Below are 25,753 nucleotides of genomic sequence, written 5' to 3' on the forward strand. Positions count from 1 at the left end.
CTAGCCTGAAAAGAGACTTTCAATGTTAGCTGCAATCACAAAGATGCTCATGAAAACAGCAGCGAGAATAACTGGGTACAAACCAATGTTCAGCACTGCATCTGGGAAGATCTCTTATATGCAGATCCAAGGTTTCTATGTTTAGTGTGTGTGTGTGTCTGTCGGTATGGGAAACACTGTAGCATGGCTGGAAACGCTGGGGGTTCCTCCAGGGGGAAGTTAGGCAGGGCTGCTGTGGCTCCATGTTCCTCATGGCACAGCCCCAATGACATGAGAAAGTCCTTGGATTTTTACAGGCTTTAATGTCATGGCGGATGGTGGATGGATCTGGATGCACTCCCCTGAAACCCAGGGCAGACCTGACTTAAATAGGGAGGGAGAGAGGGGGGAGGGGCTGGGGAAGAATGTTTAATTGGCTCCACCCTCTGGCCTTCAGACATCTCATTAGTATGTAAATCTCTTAGGGCCTGAGGCCTGTTCCTCTGGACTGTTGGCCATAGACCTCTCTGTGGGAGTGGTTGTGGAGGGCTGAAGCTAAATGAAAAGAACCAGGGCCCAGGAGCAGAGCGAACTCCTGCCTTCCAATAATGGTCTGGAGTTCCAAGCTCATGCTTGACCAAGCACCCAGCTGCTTCTCACAGCCCACCACCCCACATGTGTTTGTATGTGTGTGTGTGTGTGCGCATGTCTGTGTGTGTCTCTCTCTCTCTGTGTCTGTGTGTATGTCTATGTGTGTACCTCTGTGTGTGTCCATATGTGTGTCTGTGTGTATGTATATGTATGTGTATCTCTCTCTGTATCTGTGTGTGTGTCTGGGTCTATGTGTGTCTGTGTGTGTCTGTGTGTATTTGTGTCTGTGTGTGTCTATAGGGGAGTATGGTTCAAGAACTGAAAAGGGTACCATGAGAGAGGGATACGGAGATCTTAAGGAATGATGGTAATAGAGTATACGTGAGTGGGGGTCGGAGGACTGTAGAAAGGCCTTGTTGCACAATTGCACTTGAAGGGTCTCTCTGCTGTGCATGACCTCTGGTGGAGGTCAAAGTGAGCCCTGTAAAGAAACCTCTTTTTTCATTCAGTACACTGAAACTGAGCCTGTCCAGCAAGAATGTCTACTTGTACTACAGGCTGTGGGTTAGCAGCCTCTAGACCATCTTATGTATTGTATAGGAGGCTATTCCTTGGGAAGTGGGTAAGTTGAAACCACGAAGGTGCGGAAGATCCCTATTCAAGGCTAAATCTCTTTACAGAATATGGGTGAACAATAGCACAGCATCTACAACAGTGACTTCTTGGAGTAGCACCCTTTACTCTGAGAGAACCAGCAGGACCCAGTGTTGGATGAGAGTCCTGATCAACAAGCACAGATGCTTCCATCTCTCCCCAGTCAGGAACTGAGTCATTCCCCAGGCTCTGCTCAGGTCTCAGGTAGTCTGGCTGTCTCCTCTCAGAAATTACTCCCTGCAAAATGTCTTCCTCCTGGCTGGTGGATGACTCTTCAGTCTCTGAGAAGTCCTGCAGCTCTGGCCTGGCCTGGCCTCTGTTGTGAGACTCCTCGCTCTCATTTGATAGGGACAAATCCACATGATCCCATTTATCCTCTGTGGCTTCATCCTTCTCAATGCTGGGATCCTGAAGGAGGTAAGCATGTTCTTGAGAGTAGATTATGGACCACTTGTGGGATTTCCCTTCAGCCTAGCCTTCTCACTATAAATGACTACATCTGGTGCTTTGGGAGTGCCACACAGATTTCCAAAATTGCAACCCTTTGAGGAAGGAGAGGTATATTCTTTAGGCTAGTAAGGTCTCCTACAAGGAAGGGCTTAATGGAGGCACTCAGGTCTTGAATCACTCCCAAGATGCTGTTAGTTTATGCTGTTCATCTGTTTCTGCTCGTTTCCCTTGAAGCTGGTGTAGATGGGAGATGTGTTGGCCTAGTTCCTTTACCATTATAGCCACTGTGAAACCTGAAATACCTGTTGGAATGACTCAGTGATATTTCTAGAAACCACAGAGGGGGTTAAGACTAGGTGGAAATCATGGGCACTGAAAGAACCAAGGCTTCTTCCCAGAATGAAATAAATGCATAGGGTCAGCGCCGTGAATGAGCCCGTGACTAGCTGAGATTCATAGAATACAGGCTGGAACCTCTGGGCAACCCTGTGTTGGAAGCAGGAAGCAGGTGTTAGCTTGCAGACAATTCCACTAGGCTCCTCCTAGGACCATAGCAACAGCCACCTAGCAACAGCTTATATCATCACCTGCCTCCAGATGTGAGACAGGTGTATAAAGGATTATTCACAACCCAGCTCTCTCTCTCTCTCTCTCTCTCTCTCTCTCTCTCTCTCTCTCTCTCCCTCTCTCTCTCTCTCCTCCACTCTGTTTCTACGTGTTCCCTGATGGCTCTTCCTCTTCTTCCTCCTTTCTCTCTCTCTCCCTTCTCCCCTCTCTCTTCTCTCTGCCCTTCTCCATCCCCCAAACCACTTTCTCTGTCTCTACTCCTGTGCTCCCTTCCCCTCACCCAATAAGTCTTTATACTAGGTCTGTCACATGGTGTGATTCCCTATAGGACATCCTGGCAGGGCTTGCTGAAATGCTCCCTCCCTCAGCATTATATATAATATTTACCATCCATACCTATGCCTATCTCTATGTCTATCTCTAACTCTATGTCTATCTCCTCTATCTCTGTCTCTATCTCTAGCTTTCTCTCTCCTCTCTCTCTCTCTCTCTCTCTCTCTCTCTCTCTCTCTCTCTCTCTCTCTCTCTCTTTCTCTCTCTCTCCCACCATTTTATAAAACATATCAGGGAGAAAGTGAAGGCAAGAGAAGAAACTCAGTTAACAGAGAGACACTAGTCATGCATACAGGATTCTACAGTTTTACTCTGCATAGTGAGTTTCCTTTTGTAAAATTTTGCCTCTTGCTAGTTCTTCAATTAAGTCTCCTCCAGGGTCTTTGGAATCCTCTCTCTCACTGAAAGGCACTTCTGTACCTCATTGTTGCAGAGAACCGGTGTTTAAGAAGCAGCTGTCTCCTGTCTAGAAATTTTCCTACCAGCAGACAGTTATTTGGAAAACACACAATTTCAAAATATAGTATTTTCTTTCTGCATTAATAAAAATTTTTATTTTTATTAAAATAATAAACACATTATATATTATACTGGAGGTGCATCAGTGGTTAAGAGCACTGGCTGCTCTTGCAGAAGAACCAACTTCAATTCTTAGCACCTACATGGTGGCTCCAAATCGTCTATCACTTCAGTTCCAGGGGATTGGATGTCCTCTTCTGACTTCTCTGGGCACCAGATATGTGGTGTACAGAAATACATGCAGGCAAAATACCCACGCATATAAGATAGGAAAAGAAGGAAAGAAAGAAAGAAAGAAAGAAAGGGAAGTTTTAAAAATTCATTTCCCTTTTCCTTTTTTTCTATCTTGCAACTCTTCCACATCATTTCATGTCCCAGCATACCCAACTCTGTGCACATGTGTGCTATGGTCAATAAAGTCCACTGATAAGAGAGAGGAACTGAAGCTGAACATGCCATTTGGAAAGGCAGTAAGCCAAAGGAATATCTGTAATACCATGAATACCCACCCACACCTCCCCCCTTCTTTGGACTTTATCTCTCTATCAAGAAGAGGAGAGGGGAGGAGGGATGGAGGGAGGGAGGGAGGGAGATACAGAGGAGAGAGAGAGAGAGGATAGAGACAGTGAGAGAGGAGGGAGTGAGAATGCTTCTTCCCGCTGCAGAGTGACTGACTGCTTCTTGTTGGTAGAGCCCTTTGCTTCTGCAAACATTCCAGCTTGACTGAGTTGACAGAACCACGGATCACTATGCTACTGTGTCCTGTTGAGCACCCTTGGTTTGGGAGCTCAGGAAATGCATGTTGACAGGTGGTGGTTCTTCTGAATCGGCATTTCCCCATTCCCCAAGGTGCTCACAGTTGCTGTTCTGGAAAAAAAGATGGAAAGACTGGAGGTTGAGGGAGGCCGTGAGCAAGTGCTGGCACACGTGCCAAGCAGCTGAGTCATGCAGGGTCAGGCAGTTTCATGGACATTATTTTGAGCTGAGGCTACTGGATAGAATTTCTTCGACTATGGGGATGGGCACAGAGCCTAAAGGAAGAAAGTATGCACAGTTCTCCAGATGATACCATCCGTTGGAATCTGCTCTCTAGGGGACATCAACACATGAAGCTGCTTTTTTTCAGTAGCTCCTGGGGTTCTGAAACACCGCCCCCGAATTTCCTGAGCTTCATTTGTAGGGATCTTTAAATTTACATTTTGAACTCTCTCTCTCTCTCTCTCTCTCTCTCTCTCTCTCTCTCTCTCTTTCTCTCTGCATTAAGCATTTTTCATTGGGGTCCCTTGAAAAAGCTCACCACCTCGTCTGTTAGTTCTCATTGTAGTTCTAGATAGTTTCCTATTGTGCGTATTTAGGTGATTTTATGTATATACACACCGTCTCAGAAGCACCAATGAGAGAAAACATATGATATTTGTCTTTCTGAGACTGGCTTGCTGTGCTTGATATGATTATTTCCAGTTGTATCCATTGTCCTAAAAACAATACGACTTTGTTCTTTATGGCTGGAAACATTTCCATTGTTTCACCATGTTTTCCTGCTCCTCCAGTGTTGGACACATGGGCTGGCTCTGTCACTTAGCTGTTGTGAATAATGCTGCCATAAACATTGATGTGCAAGTCTCTCTGGCTCTCTGGGATGTGGTGACTTGGAGTCCTTTGGGTGGATACTCAGGAGTGGGCTACGTGGTAGAGCTTGTGTGTGTGTGTGTGTGTGTGTGTGTGTGTGTGAAATCTCCATATTGACTTCCACAGTGGCTAGATTAGTTAATATTCCCAGCAGTATATCAAGTTCAACTATATCATGTATATCATGTGTATCAAGTTCAGTATATCAAGTATATCATGTTCACTTTAGTCAACATCCTTGTCAATATTTTTTCTATTTATGTTTGTTTTCTAAATGGTTGCCATCTGATAGGGACCAGATTCATGTTTTTCTCATAACTAATGAGGTTGGATATTTTATCAGTACTTACTGGTCACTTACATTTCATTTAACAAAAGTATTAATTTTATTAGCTTATTTATTTATTGGGTTGTTTGATTTCTTGCTGTCTTGCGTTTGCGTTCTTTGGCTGTTTAGCCACACATAGAAGAAATGTAACTAGATCCCTGTGTCTCTCCTTGTAGAAAAATCAACTCCAAAGATTTAAGACCTAAATATAAGGGATGGGAACTCTATAACTATTAGAAGAAGAAGAAAGACAACCCCCAAGTGTTTAGGCCTGGGAAGGCCTTTCTGGATAGGGCCATTGCTCAGGAAATAAGGTCAACAAATTATCATGAAATTCTCAAAGCTCCTTGACAGCAAAGGACTGAGTTAAAGGGATGCAGGCCTGGGTATGGGACGGGAGAAAAGCTTTGCAAGCTGTACATTTGAAGGACTATTTTAAAGAGCCATTAAAAAGAAACTACAGGTGCATTTCAACTAGAACGGAAGAAACAGGTGTGAATGCTTGGCTCACGTGTCCGTCACTGAGTTCTCTGGAGGTGAAGAGAGATAACTGGGGTTTCAGGGGACAGAATTCAGAGGTGGTACTGTTACTATCTAGGGGGTCTTAATTGGATTCATTTTCTCTGTTAAAGAATTAAAAGGGAGGACAGGTAGCAGCGGAGAAATCTCAAACATAGTAGACAGAAGCAGATGGATTTGGAAGGTGAAGAAAGACTTTTACCAGGGGAGAGGAATCATATACTCACAGTAGGCACACAGAGAAAAAGGCTTTGTGCAAAGTATGGTAGGGGATGGACAGTGAGAGGGGTGAGGAGTGAGGGATGGGGGGGCACACAGGGGATGGGGGTCGGGTGGGGGTGGGGTGCAAGACACTAAACTAGGGAAGCCAAACAGAAGTCCAGCCTCCTGAGAGTTTTTTAAAGTCGTTGTAAGGTCTTTCTCCCCTAATTTAGGGTTGGTCATTTTAAAGAAAGACAGCAGAGCTGACTGGCCCACAGCTGTTGTGTAAACATTCCTTATCTGGCCTTGAACATGTTGAGTCAGTCTATCAGCCTGTGGCTTACTGGCAGAAGAAAAAGTCCACAAGGCCTTTGTTTTAAACTGGTGTCTCAGATTAGAAGGTGAGAGAGATGCTGGCCATCCTGGGCGTTTATGCCTTCATTACCTAGCCGTGGCTCTGTTCCCTGTCAGCCTATCAAGGAGTCTGTTTAGCAACTAGTGCCTAAGCACTGTAAACATGATTAAAAAGCCCATGGCTTCCATCACAGACCCTACGAGGTGTGTGTGCTCTGTACCTAATATTGTTGTTTTGCTAAATTGATCTCTCTATCAACCTCCTTTCTAAGTATTTATATTTTATACCCATAGGTTAGTGCTGCTCTCAGCCTTGGCCAGGGGAGCTTCTGTAGGAAGAGGTTAGCAGTTAATGAAGTGACCCATAACTGTTTTAAGTGCTCTTCTGAGTGCTCAGTACTATGGAATGTCTCCACCAAGGCTCAGGGAACATGGAGGAAGAGGAGACAGAGAGGCTGGAGGAGCTGTCGGAGGACGAAACATGGCTGTCGAATTCTGAATGCACTGCAGCTCCTGTGTTCTGTACAAGATCAAATGAAAAAGATTGGTCACCATTCCTGTAAGCAGTACCAGACTGGACTCAGTGGATTATCAGGGAGAGAGAGAGAGAGAGAGAGAGAGAGAGAGAGAGAGAGAGAGAGAGAGAGAGGAAGGAGAAGAAGAAGAGGAAGAAGAAAAAGAAGAAGAGGAGGAGGAGAGAGACAGACACAGAAACAGAGAGACACAGACAAACAGAGACAGACACAGAGACAGAGAGACAGATGCGGAGACACAGAGATAGACAGACAGACAGACAGACAGACAGACAGACAGACACACACACACACACACACACACAGGAAGCTCATCCTTTGTCTCCTGTAACTGATGATAGTCTATTTATGTTGCCTTGGCACAGTTCAGTGACAGTGGTGAAGTGGTGAAGACAGTCTTTCCAACCCCAGGGTTTCTTCCAGGTCAGTGAGCTGTAAGGAAATAGGCCACAGTGTTGAAGGCCTATGGCTCTTGAACCTGTTCAGCTTCTTTACAGAATTAACTGAAAAAAAAAATGTATTGTGATGGTTAGTTTTATATGTTAATTGGTCCAGGTCATGAGGTACCCGTGTTCAGTCAAACATTATTCTGGATCTTTCTATAACATTCAAAGTGATGAATTTTTACCATTTATTGTGTAAATAGGCCTTATCCAATCAAAAGCCTGAATAGACTAAGAAAGGCTAACCTTTTTGTGAGAAGAAACAATTCCCTTTTCTTTTCTTTCTTTCTATTTATCTATCTATCTATCTATCTATCTATCTATTTATTTATTTATTTATTTATTTATTTATTGCAATAAAGAGTTGAGTGTGTGTTATTTCCTGGGGTGGGGGTGGGGGGTGGGCAGGGAACAGAGCTGGAACTTGAGGAACTGAAGGTCTCAGGAGCTCTGCTGGGCAGCTTGAAGAAGTCTTTCTTCCCTCTGCTTCCAGATCTTTTGCTTAAATTCTAGCTCCTGGAGCTAACTCTCCTTCTCTCTTGGCCACAGCTCCCTCTTGTGCTGGACAATATAGTCCTCAAACCACTCAGCCTGATTGGAGATCCAGAATATAACTGAAGAATGAAAAATTATAAAAATCATTTTTATAGAATATATACATATAAGTTCTTTTAGGGACATGGAAACTTTTCTCTGAAACAGCCAGGCCAGTTTCAGGAACTGGCTGTAAAGAATGAAAGTCATTCAGGTGGTAAAAACACAATGACAGGGCTGTGTCTCTACGACTGGACCTAGTGAGAAATAGTTAATAGATAGTTGACAGGGTAGGGCAGTGATATGGTAAAACCACATTTTTGAGAAGAATGAGTGTACTGAGTAATTTCCATGGCTATTAACCTTTCAGGGTGGGTTTCTCTGGAATGTTTCGCTATTCTTATGTTATGTATCCTTGGCAACCCGTCACCCCCTCCTCACTCCCCTGGTTTGCAGTTTTCCTCTTTAAAAGACCCTTAGCCTGCCACTCGAGGTCAAACTCTGCTCTTGAGAGAGCTCGTGGTTTGACCTTGGCTGGCCAACTTCCCTAATAAAGCCTCTGCTGATTGCATCCAGGTATGGTTTCTTGTGATCTTTGGGTGGTCATGATTTCCTGATACTTGAGGAAGGGTCTCCTGAGTTTGGGGGTTTTCATAACCATGGGGAAAGTGAGATAGAGTGACATCCGAAACACCTCCAGCTTCACTCCAAAGAAGAAACAATTCTTGCTGCATGACCATGTAGACATACACAGACAGACAGATAGACAAGTGCGAGTGTGTATGACCACACACACACAGCCACTTATCTATACCTACACACACACACACACACACACACACAGAGCCACATAGTCACATATACAGATACTCAACCACATACACACACATACACAGACAATCAGAGGCACATACAGATACAAGCACAGACATATACACAAGCAAATACAGACAGATGCACACAAATATACAAATATACACCCATACCCTATTGGTTTTATTTCTCAAAGAAATAGTGAATAATTAAGTTTTTGTTTTTTTTTTTTTTCATTAAAGGAACCCCTTGGGTAAGGTTCCTTGAGGCAAGCTCTGGACTGTTGAGTAGCATGGGAGTGAGTCTCCATGTGCTTTTGTATTTTGTTAAGTTTCATAAGTGTGCCTCTTATTTACTTTCCTTTAAGAAAACAAGTATTCCTGGCATTTCAGTGGAAAGCTCTCAGTGTATAAAGGCCTCTTGCTAGATATCTATGAGAGAGCTGGGAATTATTTGGGGGGTGAATAAAACGCAGCTAATGTAAATTTTCCTCAGAAGAAACTTTTGAGGAAATGGGTAACACCAGGTTACATAGGAAATAGACAAATGCCTTTCTGTCGAGAACATGTATGGAGTCTCTTTCCTTAGAAGATGAGATGTTCAGGGCAGGGTCATCGCTGGTCTTGGATGGAGTAGGTTTTGTAGTGACATCATCCATCTTCTTTTAGAATCTGCCCTTACAATGAAACAGGAGAATTGCACTCTGGGAAGTCAGTGCTAGATCTCAGCTCTGCTTGGGGGGAGCGTCTAACTTGAGGGAAGGTCATATATAGGGCAAGTACAGATCTGGTCCAGTTGCCTCCAAACTGGATTCTAGTGAGGACCTTTTTTTGGCTTATGTATTTTTTTATTGGTTTAAAATATAGATGGTGCTCAACCATGAAAAAATAAAACATATTTGCAAAAATCTCAAGTCCAGCATGGAGGCTTGGTCTTCTAATCCCAGCACTTGGGACGTGTAGGCAGGAGGCTCAGGAGTTCAAAACCATCATTGATTACATAGCAAGTTTAAGATTACCCTAAAGTACTAGAGTCTATACTTCAAAAAGAAAAGAAAAGAAAACAAAACTACCCCCCCCAAATAAAAGAAAACCAAAATAAAGGGAAAAAAATAATAGAGAAAAAATTGAATCCGGTATGGTGATTTATATCTATAATCTTGATGCCTGGAAGACTGAAGTAGAAACTCAGAATTTAAAACCAGCTTGGACCACATAGCACATCCTTATGTCTGAGAAACTTAAAACACTATTACTTTAATTACAACTGTAAGGGTCCATGTTCACCGAAGAATGATACCTGTACTCAAAAAGTATGTGACCGCAGAGTGTTTTATTCTGCAGAAGTCCAGCATGCTGGGGTCTCCAGCATGACAGCAAGACAGAGAAACAACCAAGTGAGCTCACAGACCTGACTTAAAGCACATTAGGGGATTCTGGGGTAGGTGGGCTTTGTCTTACTCTACCTCTAGGCATTCCAGAGCCATTATCTGGGCATGGTGGCTGGAAACTGTTGCTGAGGAATCCCTGTGTTTTTTGTTTATTTGTTTGTTTGTTTGTTTTTTGTATCTGACTTGCCTGGGCTTGCCTGGACTTGCCTGATTCTTAGGCCTAGTTTCCTAAAACTGGCAATTTGAAACCTGTCATGGAGTCAGTCTAGCCTTTTCACAAGTACTATAGTTGAATTGGGCAACAGTGGGAAAAGCCAGAAAGCTTTTCCTCACAAATCCACTGTCAGAATATTTACTGTTGACCTTTGTTCCTGATGGATCCATAGTTTTCTCAACATACAATTGCATATGTTAAAAAAACCAAACAAAATGGATGATTTTGGTTTACTTTGAGTATCAGTGACAAGTCTGATCTGTCTTGATATGAACTCCTAGGTGTCAACAAGTATAAATCTGACACTCTGGGAATCAGGACTCTTGTTTTTAAGGATGGAGTCAGGTGCAAGTGCCATAGGTTAAAAAACATATAAGATAAAATAATTTGGCCTTTTGAACAATCGAGAGAGGGACTTAAAGACTCTAGGGACTTTGAATCTTCTGTTTCATTATTTATACTACTCTTTTATTTCCCTCCCTTACTGGACACTCATGGAAAATACTGGTAGTAGTCAGAGTCTTCCATGCCTTTTCATGTTCTGAGAAATATGTCCGCTATTTTTAGAGACTTCCCCTACTTTTAGAGACCCCAAGTCCAAACACCTTGTCAGGAAGAGTTTATCAGACAGTGCCAGGGAGTCATGGAGGATGCTTGTGGAGACATGTTATGTGGAGGGCTGAAGGGAGATTTCAATAACAGTGGGCACAGTGGGCAGGGGCACAAGGTTAACAGAAGAAGAAAGAACTCTGTTATGGGACGATAATGCTATGTATTGAAGTGTGATATCAAAAGCAGATGCAGGACTCAGCATCACACCTTGACTGTTTGAGAGTTGCCTGTTGGTCAGCAGGCTTATCAGCATTGGGGATCACCATGACTTGGCAAGCCAGATAGCTTGGATGTGGATTGCCAGAACCCACATAAAAAACCTGTGTAGTAACAGGTTTGTAATCTTTGGCTCCTGTGGGAGCATGTGAGGTGCAGACAAGAGAATTCTTAGAAGTTCAGTGGTTAGTTAGTATGGCTCATACAGTGGGAATCCATGAGAGACCTTTCCTCAGACATGGTAGTTTGTTCTTCAACCTTCATATGTGCACAGCGCCATGCATGCACCCATACTCTTACACAAAAGCGTGTATCATGTCATATATATACAACACAATACGTGCACACACAATTTTACAAAGGAAAAATGAATTTTCAGGCATAGTGATCCATATCTCTAACCCAACACTTGGGAGGTAGAAACAGGGGAACACGAGTTTGGAGTCTGGGCTACAAGTGAGACCTTGTAAAATATAATAAATAAATAAATAAATAAATAAATAAATAAATAAACTCATAGATGCAATCTTTGATGAATTGTGTGTAATGGAATTTTCCTCTTCCTGTGACAGTCTGCAGGGTAGCTAGCCTCAAATTATTCTCATCAATTCCTCTTGGGCAAAGCCCTTTCTGCATTTTTATGCAATGATTTTTGTCTTTCTTGCCAGCCATGGGGGTTACCCAGAGTCTCTGTTCTACCAGAGTGACACCATGCCCTGCCAGTTAGAAGAAGCTTGGGGATGCTGTCTACGTAGGAACACACAGGAAGGGACACATACTGACAGTAAAACCACATGCCCCACAGGGTGGCTTAACCTAGATTTCTGCCCTAAAAATGGGGCTGTGGCAAGATCAATGGTGGCAGCTTGGGACAGGATGCCCAATTATTCAATTCTGTTGGATTTCTTATTGAGGGCAGAGTTTGGTTTTGAGGACCTTTTAGATAAACTTCCCAGAATACATATGTTCTCAGAAGTCCCATCTGTCATGCTGGTGATGAGTGAGAGCCAAACTCCATTTGCTCCGTTCCTACTCTTGGGACGATTAAACAGAAACTTGATGCTTTGATATAGCGAGGGGTCAGTATGCTACCTTGGCGTTGGTGTCAGGCTGTGACTGCTAATGGTCCCATCTTGCAGCCTTCAAAGGTGTTGTGACCAAGGGTAGGGGCAGAGGGATGTTAAAGATGATGTTCAGTCCATTTTCCAATACTTCCAAGAAGTCTTCGACCCATGCATCCAAGACTCCGAGTAAGTAGAGGCATGGTTCACTTCTCTAACTCCAGCCGTGTATGGGTTGGCTTCTTTCTAACTTATTTCATCTTGACCTTATAAGGTTCTGTCTGGCTGTATCAAGCACTTTGGCCATAAACCCCCACATTTGTACATGACTTTTTCTTGACTTTTCTGATGCTTATCTCAGTCACCACATACCTAATCTTTTTCAAAAAATGTTTTAGATTTATTTTATTTTTATGTATATGAGTACTTTGCCCCTATGTGTCTATACACCACAGTGGTTTTTGTTTTTTTTTTAAAAAGATTTATTTATTTCATGTATATGTATATAAGTATGCTATTTTCATGCATACCAGAAGAGGGAACGAGATCCCATTACAGATGGTTGTGAGCCACTACATGGTTGCGGGGAATTGAACTCAGGACCTCTGGAAGAACAGCTAGTGCTCTTAACAGCCAAGCCATATTTCCACCTCTCCAGCCCACACATCTAACCTTCATGTTCCCGATTTCTTTCCTCCTGGAGGAAAAAGTTCCCATCTGTTCAGTTCACCTAACATTTGATCGAGCCATGTCTGTTTGTATGGGACTGAACCTTTTTGTTCTCTCAGGTGCATTTCAGGTTAGAGGAACATGGCTACCTCCAGATTCCCCTGCTTCCACTATTGAAGGTTGGTACACGTGCCTAGCTCTAGGTAAAGTTCCATCACACCACAAAGTTGGGGAAGGAGAGAGAGGCCTGCCACCCATTCTCTTACCACTGATTTGAGCAAGAGCTGTGTATCTAAAGAGTTAATGGAAGTCTCACAATTCTACCGTTTATGTTGAGAATAAATAAATGACAAATGCAAGCATTTATTAGAGAAAACTTTATTGAATACCAATGTGGTTTTAAAAGCATTGTCAAAGAGAAAAACCTTATGGTGCACCCAGTCCTAGTTTTAGACCTTTGTGCATTATTCTCATTCCCATGAATTCTCTGCAATATAGTTTTTTATGTTTCCATTCTTTCCATAAGGAAACAGGTTTAGAGTGGAGGGACAGGCAGCCGTATTTATTCTCTGTTTGCCTTTAGACAATACGCTCCACAGCCTCACACACTCTGTAACCTCTATGGCTATAGAGCAAGCTCAACGGCTGTCAGAAACCTCTTCCCAGGCAGTAAAATCTCATGTGTAAAGCAATTTTTAGTAAAACTCACTACATACTAACAGTACATACTAGGATGAATGCTAGTAGAATCAATAGTGGGAATATATATATATATCAAAATAAATGTAAAATTTATTTTGGAAATTTCATCTCTTAAAATTTGTTCTTCCTACTTAAGGGACCATGCTTCTGGGCATGACACCATCATTGTCATAATATCGAGATACGCATTCTCTGAATGCTTATGGGTGGTTATTTACAGACATTGTTTTTTAAAATCTTAGAGCAATGATTCTATCCAGGTCACTATTTCTATTTACTGGCGAAGAAGCAACTAATGTTTTTACAGAGGTAACTGAGGCTATTTGACTGAGCTCATATCATAGCTAACAGACAAGATGGGCAGGATTCAAACAGGAAGCCAGGGTTTTACCTTAATTACAGGGACCGCAGTAACCTCTTTCTGTGTACTTTAATTTCAGTGTACATTAAGTTCTGGGCTTCGTGGAGAATGATGTAGGATGTCACAGTCAAATTCGGTGAACTATATATACTCATATATATCCATATATATCCACACACATATCCATATATACACATATTCATATATATACATGAGTACACACACACACACATATATACGAATTATATCTTGGATTAAGCGTGCTCTAGCCTGCAATTCCACTGAGCTGTGTTGTATTTCCATGGTCAGTGGCTTTACTTATGTTTCTGTGTCTTTGAGAACAGAAGACCTGTCTCCTATGTATCGTATTCTGCCACTGGCTGGCCTAAGGTTAGCCCAAGCTCCATCCTTAGCATCATCGGTGTGTGTGTGTGTGTGAAAGGTGTGTGCATGGCTGTAGATGTGCATGCAAAGGCAGAGGATTCTGTGTGCTGAGCATGAGATCTGTGAGCTCTTGCAAACCTGGGCTTTCTCCTATCTTCTTCCTTCCTGGGAACACGAGGCTATGATGGCAAAACCAGATTTTTTTTTCATAAGCAAGGTTGAAGCAGCTAATTTCTCTTTTCTTCTCTTTCTCCATGATTGGGCTTTGCCAGCCCTGCTGTAGCTGGTTGAAGGGGACCAAACCTCTCAGGAAGACGGACTTGGTTCCGTTTGACCAGCCAGAGCAGGGGGCCACTCCCTTGGGAGGTGACTGTAGCCTCTAGTGTGTGAAGTCCTTGGAGTGTTCGAGCATCACTTGTCCAAGCCTGTAACAGAGAGAGCCACATTAGCATGAATCAACCCCCAAAGAGTACATTACCTTGACAGATCTCTCGCATGACTTGAAAGAAATCTCACAAAGTCCGGATTTTGCTTTCTAGTTTTTAATTTATTTATTTCCTCTAGCTCTTATTATTCTTCTCAAATTGAAACATTAGGCACAAAAATGACATACCGTTATAGAATATGGAAAAAACAATAGAAACTCTTCTTTTTTATATTCTAAAATAAACTCAATATCGTCAAGTGTATTTGTATGCATATGTAAATGTGTATTATACAATCCTCTCTGAATGTATCATACTTCCATTAAAAATGAAATATAAGTAGGTGGGGATAATCTATAGTAACTATGATACTGAGTTTCTTGTTTTCTTGGAAGTTAGATGCTTTTCTTTATAGATTTTCTCATTTATGCATGTTTGAAATTAATATATTTCAATGTATCATATTATAAATATTTTTATGTGGCTTGTTAATTTTACCTTGCATGATGTCTGTAAGGTTCATACATATTAATGTGGCAACTGCAATTCACTAACTTATATAATTTGATGGTTTTATTATGTAAATATATTATCTTCATTCCTTCCCCTAGTAATAGATATCACAGTCCTTTGGTTTGAAAGAATGGATGGAATTGACTTTGGTAAGAGTCTATTGAGGGAGACTGAAGCATTTTTGGTTCTCGTAGATCATGAAGAAGCTTGGATTCCAGTATGTAAGAACTTACAAGTTGACCTTGTAAATGAAAAGCAACATTTACCACCCCAAGATAAACAAGAATGGAGCCCCCAAAGTCATGATCTACCCTGCTTTTGGAGTGATTCTGAGGCATCTAAAGTTTGAGAACCATTAAACTAGAAGGGGTATCCTTTGGTTTTGACTTGTTAGTAGTGAAGTGAGATCAAATATGGGTAAGAAGGAGAGACTCCCCTAAAATGTGGCTTGGCTATCTCTGTAAAGTATTGGCATAAGGAGAAGAAAGACATAGGCAGAAAAGATAGTTTGAGTGCTTGCAGAAAACCAACTTTCTCCCTTGGGGATAGTTACTGGCTAACATTTTTTTTTTTCATCTTGATAAGTAGAAGTCATTGAGAAGAAAGTATGGCCAGGCAGTGGAGACATATTTCTATAATTCCAGCACTTGGGAAGCAGAGGCAGGTAGATCTGCCTCTGAGTCTGAGGCCTGCCTGGTCTACAGAGTGAGTTCCAGGACAGCCAACACTACACAGAGAAAGCCTGTATCTAAAACCAAACCAAACAAACAAACAACCCCCCCCCAAACCAACCACCACCCAAAAGAGAGAAGAAAATGTGTAGCCTTGGATTCAAATTATCTGGGTTCAAAGTCCACCGATGCTTTCTTAATTTATTTTATTTATTTATTTGATATTGAAAATTTTATACTGAGAAATATCAAACAATGATGTTTGGCATTGAGGTGTTAAGTAGCATCTTGATAGATCAGTGTGTTTGTCTACACGGTGGGAAGTGTGCTTAGTTTGCCTGCCTCTTGTGAATTTTGTTAGTAATGAAGGGTGTACTGAGTCCCTAGAGTACACAGTGGAGACTACCAAGGCTTGTAGAGAGTCTGAGGGGCAAATCTGCCTGCTTTTGAGGCCCAAACTTCACTTTCAACTCCATCTTTCCTCATGAGTGTGCCCCATCATTCATCAACAAGGATTTGTACTTATTCATGAATGTGTTAAAACCCACCGGATATGTCTAGAAGTGAGGTAGCCAGGCGATTGCCTGGCTTCTTCCAGATGGGCTCCAGTTTGAGAAGCCTGTCTCGAATCAACAAGGTACCTCAAAGTACTCAACAGGGCACTGCAGAAAAGGCAACTGGATAAAAAACATACCTATCATGTATGTATGTAGGGATGATAGAAATAAACATCATGAAATACGGCGTGACTCTAGGATAACACTGAAGTTCTTTGTGTCCCGGGTCACACCTCCTCAGTGTGAATCATCCTGGCTTGGCACTCATAATCTTACCATCTTGTCATTTTTCTAATGACAGGCATCTTGTGGCTCCTGTCCTCTATCTTCTCCCATGTCTATCTTGCCTACAGCTTATGTTAGGGGGCAAGAAACCAGGCAACTGCAGGGGCAGAGACAGCCTGGCTGAGTTTATTCCTGAAAAAGTGCACACAAGAATTCTGAACACTGTTTCCCCAACTCTTTCCTTTTCTTTGCCCATATTTTTTTGACGCAGCCTCAGTAACAGTCATCTACATAACATATCCTTGATTTCAGGATGATGTGAAATGGAACACCAGGGTAGAAAGAGAAAATCCATGGGCAGAGCAGGTAAGGTTAGACAAAAAGACAGGCTATCAATAGAAAGCAGTTCAATTTGAGGCACCAGATATTTTATATATAAAAAAAGACTAAAGTCTCAAACAGAAAGGACAGATATATATATATATTTTTTTTTCCTGAAAATGCCAGTATTAGACACCATACTATCAAATACAGGGTTTCTCGATATTCACACATTGAAATTTTGGACTTCTTTGCTATGGTGATGGTCTGTGCACTGTACATGCTTCGCTGCATCCCTGGTTTCCACACCCCAGACTCCAGGAATACCTGAAGTGTGACAGCACAATAAGTCTGCCCAAATTACCCAGTTCCCTGGGCACTTATCTACAGTGGTAAGATCCTGTGCTCAGTCCTATAGCTGGTCCAGCTCTAATAATTCCCCCTGCCCTTTCACCTATCCCCAGAAGAAGAGGGTGGCATGCTTTTGGTGGTAGCTAGGGGACTACCTGGTTCCTGAACAAGTGATGTAGTGGTCCCCAGTTTGGCTGCCTCTCCCTTGGGAGCATGAGAGAGTTGCTCAGTGTGTTCTGTATGCTGATGTTTTTGAGGGTTCAGCTATCAGTCCAGGAAACACACATATCCTTTTTCTTCCTTTTCTCCTCTTGTATATTCTTCGTGTGCTGTTCAATTACATTTACATACCCATCTTGGGCTTCTGGGCATACAACTTCAAATGCGATGGTGCTTCGTTTTGTTTTGCTTATGACCTCAGGCTGCAAGTTTAACTGAGTCTCAGTCTGCATCTGACACATCACTCTAAAACAAGGAGGCAGAGCAGTGGAAAGTACGAAGCCATCCTGGGACTGGGACTCAAATGAGGAAGGGAGGGCCTTTCATCTTTCTTCTTAATTCTGACCCTGCTGGGAGAGGGTACAAGCCCCGAGTTAGCGGCTCTTCTGTTTCCCTCTAGAGTTTACCTCCCTCATGGAATGAGCTTAGACACTAGAGAGTCAGAATTGGGAACACAGGGGACTGGGTTGAGAACACAGGAACATAGGCTGTTAAATGAAACCATCACGATTTTTGGCACCTCCGCCTTTCCACAGACAGTGTGGTCTGGAAGTAACACACTAACGGTGTCATGAAGTAGAAAGAACAGCACAGCAGGGCCAGGAGGCGTGGAGCCTTTACCAAGGTGGTGCTCTTCAGAGCCCAGTAATTGTATACTCTGTTTACAATGCAAGACACACACACACAGCAAATGCTACGTATCCCGCACCATGAACTATCACTGAGCTTGCTGGGTAGAAACATCCATTGCAGTAGAGGTATGAGCAGAGGAAGGAGCTAGAACCCTAGGAGCTGATTCTCTGAGAGCAGGTGTGAGGAATGGTGTCAGGGAGGTTGGTATAAAGGGGTTAGGATGGGGAGCAACAGTTGGTGGCCTGAAACCCCGTACTGTGGGAGAAGTCTGTAGAGGTGGATTGCTGGGGAAGAGGGCACCTGCAGGTAGAAAAAAATGTGGCCAAGGAACGAAGAAGTCACTGGCGTCTTCTCTGGTTGTAGCCATCGGCCGTGAAGAAGCACTTGCCAAAACCACACACTTCCTTACATTCCATAGTGCAGTGATATCTATGAGGATATAAAGAAGCATGTGGCCTGGGTAAGCGGTGTCCTCCGAGGCACTCGTCACGAAGAAGGCAAAGCCGCTTTCTTCCTTGCACAGGTGACAAATGCCAAGCATCCCTGGGACCTGATGTCATCAGTCCTATACTCCCAGAAACCACCCCAGAGAAAGTTGCCATCTTGGCCTAACAGATAGAGTTTGTTGGGAACAACTTTCCTCCTATACACCTCAGTCTGAGATCAAGGACCCCAAGGCTCGCCCAAAGGTCACTAGAGAGTCCAATGCAGTTATGGCCTAGCAATTTTGTTATCACTATTATTAATTGATTTGCTGTGGTTGCAGGGTGGATTTCAAAATGATTATTATTATTATTTTAAGGTTATGAAACCGACAGAACATTAAAACAAGGGGTGACTCCATGCATGCGAACTGCTCAGCTTAGAGGCTGGCCCAGGCGCTATTGTGCTTCCTACTTGGGGTGCTCGGAATGTGTTGACAGGCTGCAGCTGCCCGCAGAGCATTTGAGCACAATTGTTCATTGTGGAGAGAGGATCTTTTTTGTTCAGCTTCTGCTGCCCGTGGCCCATCACCTGCCTCACAATCTGGGAGACCCGGGCTGTAGGAGAAGAACGGGCACTGGCAGCTGTTGAACCATTCAGAGTCTAGACTGATCACGCTGGCTGGGGAAAATGAAGGGTTGGAGCTTCTTGGCATAGAACTCTCTGTCAGGAAGTAGAGAAGTAAGCTAAGAGGAGAAGTAGGGCCCAGAGTCGGCTCATAGCTCTGTGAGGGCTGCTTCATGCACTCAAAGAACAATAATAATGATAAGTAACTTTTTTTCAGACAAATTTTCTGTGACAGGATCATTTTCAATGCTTTCCCTATGCCAGCTCTTTGAATCCTCCTGTCCATGTGAAGCTGTCCCCTCCCCCTTCTTTCTGGTGTTTTACACATGAAGATATGGCTCTAGAAATGAATTAATTTGTTTATATGCAAATGGCAATTATTAAAAAAAAAAACTAACCAGATTGGAAGAACAACAGCCTTGGGTCAGTACAGGTTCTCTTCATGAGAGCTTGGAAGGTAAAAGGTGTTGGGAAGGAAGGGAGGAAGAAGGAAAGAGGAAGGAAGAACATGGGGATTTTATATTCCATTTTCATCCTTTTGCAGTTTTGAGCTTGGAGTGTTGGTATTGCACTGATTTAGAAATCGTGTGTGTGTGTGTGTTTCCCTCCCTTAGGTGTGTAGAAAAATGTCCCAGGCATCCTAGTCAAAACCTTTCCGGATGTCATTGGAAATGATCCAGTAATTTATTTAATGCAGTCTAATGGCTCTTTAAGGTTCTGCTCTCAAAAGACATCATTCTTCTGGGGTCAAACCCAAGCTTTGTGTAGGTGAGTCTAGGGATGAGTGTCCTGCACATTTGCTGGAGTGGTCTATCTAAAGCACAGTGTCTGGGACAGATGTCTCTGGAGGGGGCTGCTCAGGTCAAATGAGATTGTTGTCATCTCTCAAAGATGACTTTGAGAAAAGTACAAACGTCTCATCTGTTCAGAGAGCCATAGTGCTCAAGAACAGGGCCAATTTTCATCCTCACCTGTCAAATTTATCATATCAGAATCCTCCAAGATGTTTGGCACATGAATTGTCAGGAGTGAACGTCTGCAAAGTCAAGAGAAGCCTCTGTGGTTTCTGTTCCTAAGAACTGTAAGGGCCAGTTCTATGAGATTTAACTATTCAGGAGCCAGGCTGATGGTGGTGAGTTGATGTAGGAATACAAATAAACAAGGTTTTGAGGGAAAACCTTTGAGATAACTAGGAGATGTAACTACATAACCGTGTTTACCATTTGGGTGTGAATTGTTTGATCTTTGTTAAGCACAAACTCACATGGTCAATGCGTCATATTGAAGTTCTCTGTAAAATATTCTGGAAAAAAATGAAAACGTGAATAACTCTGCAGTTCATGAGTTCGGGAAGCTGACATTCTTACTGGTTTAGAATACACAGAGAACTTGGAGAGTCAACAGAAAGACCAAGGGATGACTCTACAGTGAAAGGCACATCTAAATTCTTGTTGTGCTTTGCTGGGCATCTAACTGAGGATGCAAGGAAGGACCTTCATAAAATGAATTTGAAAATGTTGTGAATGGCAGACTGGAAAAAAACCAAACTGCAGCGGTCTGTATACCTGATGGGCAAGAAAAATGGTAGGAAATGTTGTAAGATGGCGGACATGAAGACACAGGCTTCCCTGGGGTTGGCACGGGGCAAAGAACATTGATAAGGAAACTGTGTGCTAAGTGTTTCCAGACCATTTCATTACTTTCTATCAGTTAGAATCTTATGCTTTTGATAGGTGGTGCTGAAGAGAAATGAGAGACATGGCATGCTGTCCAGACACTTGTATGTTGTGCTGTATTGACAAGCACCTACCTTTCTCCTCATCTGTGCCCCAGATACCAGGACATTTATCTGAAATTATCGATTGAGGAATCCCATCCGCCCATCAAAAGGTGGTTGATGATTAGTGAGATGCCATTTGAAGGTCTTGAGTTTCTTAAGAGAACAGGCTAATGACAATATGAGATATCACTCAGCATGCTACTGGAAACAGGGTTTATTCTCCACCACCCAACTCTGTCCCACAATTGACTAATTCATAAAAGCCTTCAATTCGGAACTGTTCTTCCCTGTTTCTATGAAGCAGGTGTATTGAAAAGCATCAGGACTTAAGCAATGGTGAGAGTGGTGCCAAGATCACAAACAGCAACCACGGCTGTTTCTTTTTCTCTTTTTTTTCCTGAGCTGAACATTTATTTATATAGTAGAACACAAATGGTGCAAACACTAAAGATGAAAGACGGTCAGTTCCTAGTGATGGTCTTCGGAACATTTCTGAGATTTGGGGAAAATTGGGAATGGGTTGAGACAGGGAGAAGAACAGATTACAGACCAACACAGTGCTGTAATCGTCAAGGCTACTGGATGCAGGGGGTATGAGGATGAAGACCAGGGCTTGATTTATAGCCTCAGTTTCCTTATTCAAAACGTGGGACTAATAATGCTTACTCAACAAGAAACTCCAGTGAGAGACGTTTGGAAAGTGTAAAATGCTGTGAATGTAGCATTAGTTAAAAATGGTTTTATTATTAACAATAATAGTACTTAATGTCTTACTTTCTCATGTAGTGGCTAGGTATACACACCGTGTGGGAGTTATGCATGACCTACTTAAAAGCATTTCATTGACATAAAATTATTTTTTATATATGGATTTATTCGTAAGTATTTAGAAAAGCCTAACTATTACTAAAAGATGTTCTCCTAAGAATTCTGGTCTGCCTCAAAAAAGCCCTTAAAACATTTTGACATGTCTGTAAGGAAGCTGAGAGGAAGGGTCTTCATCAGCGTCATTTCTAATAAGAATTATTCCGTTGTGCTGAGTTTCTGGGGCATCAGTCTCAGTTTGGGGACCTTTATGAGTGACTCCGTAAGATGCTCAGACACGCCATTTATTTACTACAGAGCATTTTTTTTCCTGATGACAAATTTGCATTTAGCCTGTCAGCCCTACGTTGAACAAGGAAGAAAAACCTGGACCATGTTGAATGTCACCTGCAGCTCACTCTCTGTATCTCCAGGGAAGGCATCTTTGTGACCCTTCCCTGTTCCATCTCTGAGCCTGGTCAAGCTTTCTGTTTGTAACAGTGGGAGCATGGGAGAAGTGGCCTCACAGAGAGGCCTCGATACGATGTCTGATGTTACTACTAGTGACCTTGGTGGTTGTTCATGAAACACAATAGTTTTACAGTCCTTTGGGACTGTCCATCAAGCTTCCCAAGGTAGAAATCATGTCAGGGTTCCCTCTCTCTAAGGCAAGCAAAGGGGGGTATCTGGTGATAGGATCCTCTTTTTCCTGGGACTCAGCCAGGAAGTTTTGCTATTTTTAAAGCACTGACCAGTTCTGAGTGTTGATTGACTCACGGTTATAAACCTGGTTTAACTTCTCAGGGGCAGCCAGGGCAGCACCAGCTCCAAAATCCTAACTTGTCTCCCTCCAGGCATTCTGCCACCTAGCTCAGAACAGGGGAGCATAGGTGACATTACACTAACCTACTGTCCTTGCTCACTTCTCACCCAGGTGATTCAGAGCTGGAACTTCAGGGAGAGATAACACCAGGGTTGAGAAGAAGCCAACAGCATACAAAAGCTTTGGTTTGGAATCTTTATGCTTATACGGATCCTGTGAGGTATATTTGAAATTTTTATTTTTTTCAAGCAGAAGGGGACCTGGACACAAAGTTCCACTCCTAACCAAGAAATTCATTGCAATTGATACCTGCTGGGCGGGAACATCAATTTTCTCTAAAGGAGTGACACTGGGTAGATCAACCCCAGCCCAGGGCAGGCCCATGCTCAAAGCAGTTGGCTAACACAAAACTGAATTGTGTGTGTGTGTGCGCGTGTGTATGTTTGCGCGCGTTTGTTTTTTGAGGAAGAGAGAAGGAGAGAGAAAGAACATGAAACTGGGTAATAAGGAGGTGGGATCTGGGAGGAGTTCAGGGAGAGAAAAGAATACAATTCAAATATATTACGTGAAAAATTTGTTAAAAAGCCAAGAAGTGAAATAAAAATCCTATCTCAAGTGAGTTAATGAATTTTGGGGCCGAAGATGGTTAAGAAACGTATGGAAACCATACAGCTGGTAAGTTGTAGCTATCACTTGATTAAAAACACATATGCATTCTTATATGTTAGCATTTCTGAGTCTTGCTAATTGTCAGTGCCAAGGAGGAACTAAGGATCCAGGTCCTTACAAGCTGACCTAGCCATACAATCAGACAATGGGCTGGGGGACATATTGTCGAAGGGCACTCTGGGAGCCACACCCACTTTATTTTGTTGTAGGACTTCCTACAACACTGGTCTGAGAGTGGACAGGATAAGGAGAGACTGAATTCTAAAGTAATGAAATTATTACTGTTGCAAGCTATGCACTCCACAACAGTGTAAGGAAACTTTAATCTGGATTAATGAAGAATTTCTGTACACATGATGATACACAGTTAGAGTCTGAAACATGATTACCCTCTTTACAAGGAGTGGTTAACATACTGCTAACAGAAAGCCTACATGGAACCCTAGTGTGTTATCTTCCCAGTGTTACCAGTGTGCAATCTTTACTGGGACTCTTGCCCTCCCAACTCTCCCTCCCCTTCCTCCCCCTTTGCTCATTTCCGCAGGTAGAGTCCCCTTTTTAAGAGACATGGTTTCACTCTGTATCCCAATCTGATCTTGAACTCTATTCTCTTCTGAATTAGCTTCCCAACTGCCTCACTGCACAAAATACTTTATGTTTGTAACTGGTCGTATGGTATTATCCCATGTGACCTTGGTGACACGTGAGAAGAGCACCCGTCTCTCCTCTTGATTGGCTGGCATCCTGATGGCTTCAGCTTTTGGTTCCTCAACTTATGTTTTTTAAGGACCACCACACAGAAAGAATGATGCAGATTAACCCTCCCCCCCGCCCCAGTGAAGCAATGTGTGTGCAGATACTCTTGTAAGCACTGTAACAAGTAACCTGTATTATAAGTGCTCCAGATGAAAGAAACAACCAACCGGAACACAATGAGTGCTGTTTGTTGAAGAGTCTCTTTTTGTACAACTGGCCCTGAAGCCGATCACATCACACCTGTGAAGAAATCTGAGCACCTTTAAAAAGCACGAGTTTCTAAGTCAGTGCATAGTCTCCTGGCCACCCAGCTTAAACAGGAATAGTCAAGTTCCATTTTCGGAGTTCCTGATTTGGTAAGTCTGGGGTAGGATCTGGAAGTGGCGACTGTAGCATGTTTCTGGGAAATATTGATGTTGTTGGTCTGGGGGGCCACACTGATGACTACTAGGTTAGCATCTCTGCTGCTGTACAGGGCAAAGGCAAGGAACTGACCTGACATTCTGGCCTCTTACAAAATGAAGCGACAGGCAGGAGGAAAAACTATTAGAGGCCAGGACACAGTGATCTGTCTCAAAGAAATGTCTCAAAGTTGTGTTTTGACTCTAAGCCTTAGATGCTCTTTTAACAGCGAGGACACAGCCAGCCAACATGCCACAAAGAGAGGGAAGTCCCATGTGGGAAGGGTGCCAAGTCTTTTGACTTGAGTTGCTGTGTGTTACTTGAAATTGAACCCTTTGTGCCAATGTTTATCAGTAAGGTGTTCACTGGGGTTTGGTGAAGAGTAAGTTCAAAATGACATAACAGGTTTTCCTGAGAAGACAGCTCAGCGTATGGCCACTGGCTCACACATCCTCAAGTGCCATTTGCAGAGAGACTGTCATGATAATGTGCACTGTAACAATGTAATGGCACAGAGTAACAGCAAATGTCACTACTTTCAAGTCATCTGTGCCCCGCCTCCGCACTTCCTCCCTCCCAGTACAGTCACTAAACTGAAGGAGGACTAACAGTTACTTAAAGTCCAAGGGGCAAGTCAGGAGCATTGAATTCTGGTCCAAGCTTTCCAAAGAACTACATGGTTCAGGGACTGCTTCTTTGTTTTCAAAATGTTGCCACTGTCCACATTGTCTTAGTGGGGACATTTGTGGAGTCACCGGAAACTCAGCCTTGCGGGTGTAATTGTAATATACATTGAGATGTATCCATTACACACACACACACACACACACACACACACACACACACACACACACACTATATATTTCCGTGACTTTTTTTTTTGGAAAAAATTGAACGTGCGTTTAAAACATTTTTTAAGTCACTCAAAAGGCGTGCTGTAAGTTCAAGGTCACATGATACTGAGTTCTTCTCCCTTATACCTAACACCCTAAAGCTTTAGCTCTTCCTGAGGTAATGTGCCAGTCCCTTGGATGATTATGAAGGAATCTCTCCCCACAGTTGGATTCTGGAAACCTCTCACTGTCCCTGGGTGTCCCAGGGCCCACATCTCTCATTTTGAGCTTTGCTGCAAGCTCCTGCACACAGAAACCCCACTTCAGTACCAGCCAACAAGTCAGCCAGATGTACCACCCCCATGGGGGGGGGCTCCTTCTCTCATTCACTCCCCACTCCTGCTTGTTTGAGATGCAGAACCCAGAGCTTCACCTGCTTGCCTAGATCTGCCTTGCTGGCTTCACAGAACAGAAGCGGATCACCCACAGGGCTCCCAAAAAATTCACAAAGAAAGAAAGACAGCTGGATAAATCAGGAACAGCCAGGGGACAAGTAGAAAAGAAAGCAGCATGCAGAATCAGTTCAGTGACATACCTGGGGAAAAGTTGCAGGCGGGTCCCTCCTCCTCTGTGGGCTTTCTTGCCCCGCAGGCTTCTGCCCCCAT

General features: G+C 43.0%; 1 pseudogene; it reads right to left on the bottom strand.

Moving 5' to 3' along the window:
- LOC117722266 (uncharacterized) lies at nt 1-25,753 on the bottom strand (annotated as a pseudogene).

This window comes from Arvicanthis niloticus, chromosome 17, assembly GCF_011762505.2.
Source record: "Arvicanthis niloticus isolate mArvNil1 chromosome 17, mArvNil1.pat.X, whole genome shotgun sequence".
In the NCBI taxonomy this organism is placed as follows: domain Eukaryota; kingdom Metazoa; phylum Chordata; class Mammalia; order Rodentia; family Muridae; genus Arvicanthis; species Arvicanthis niloticus.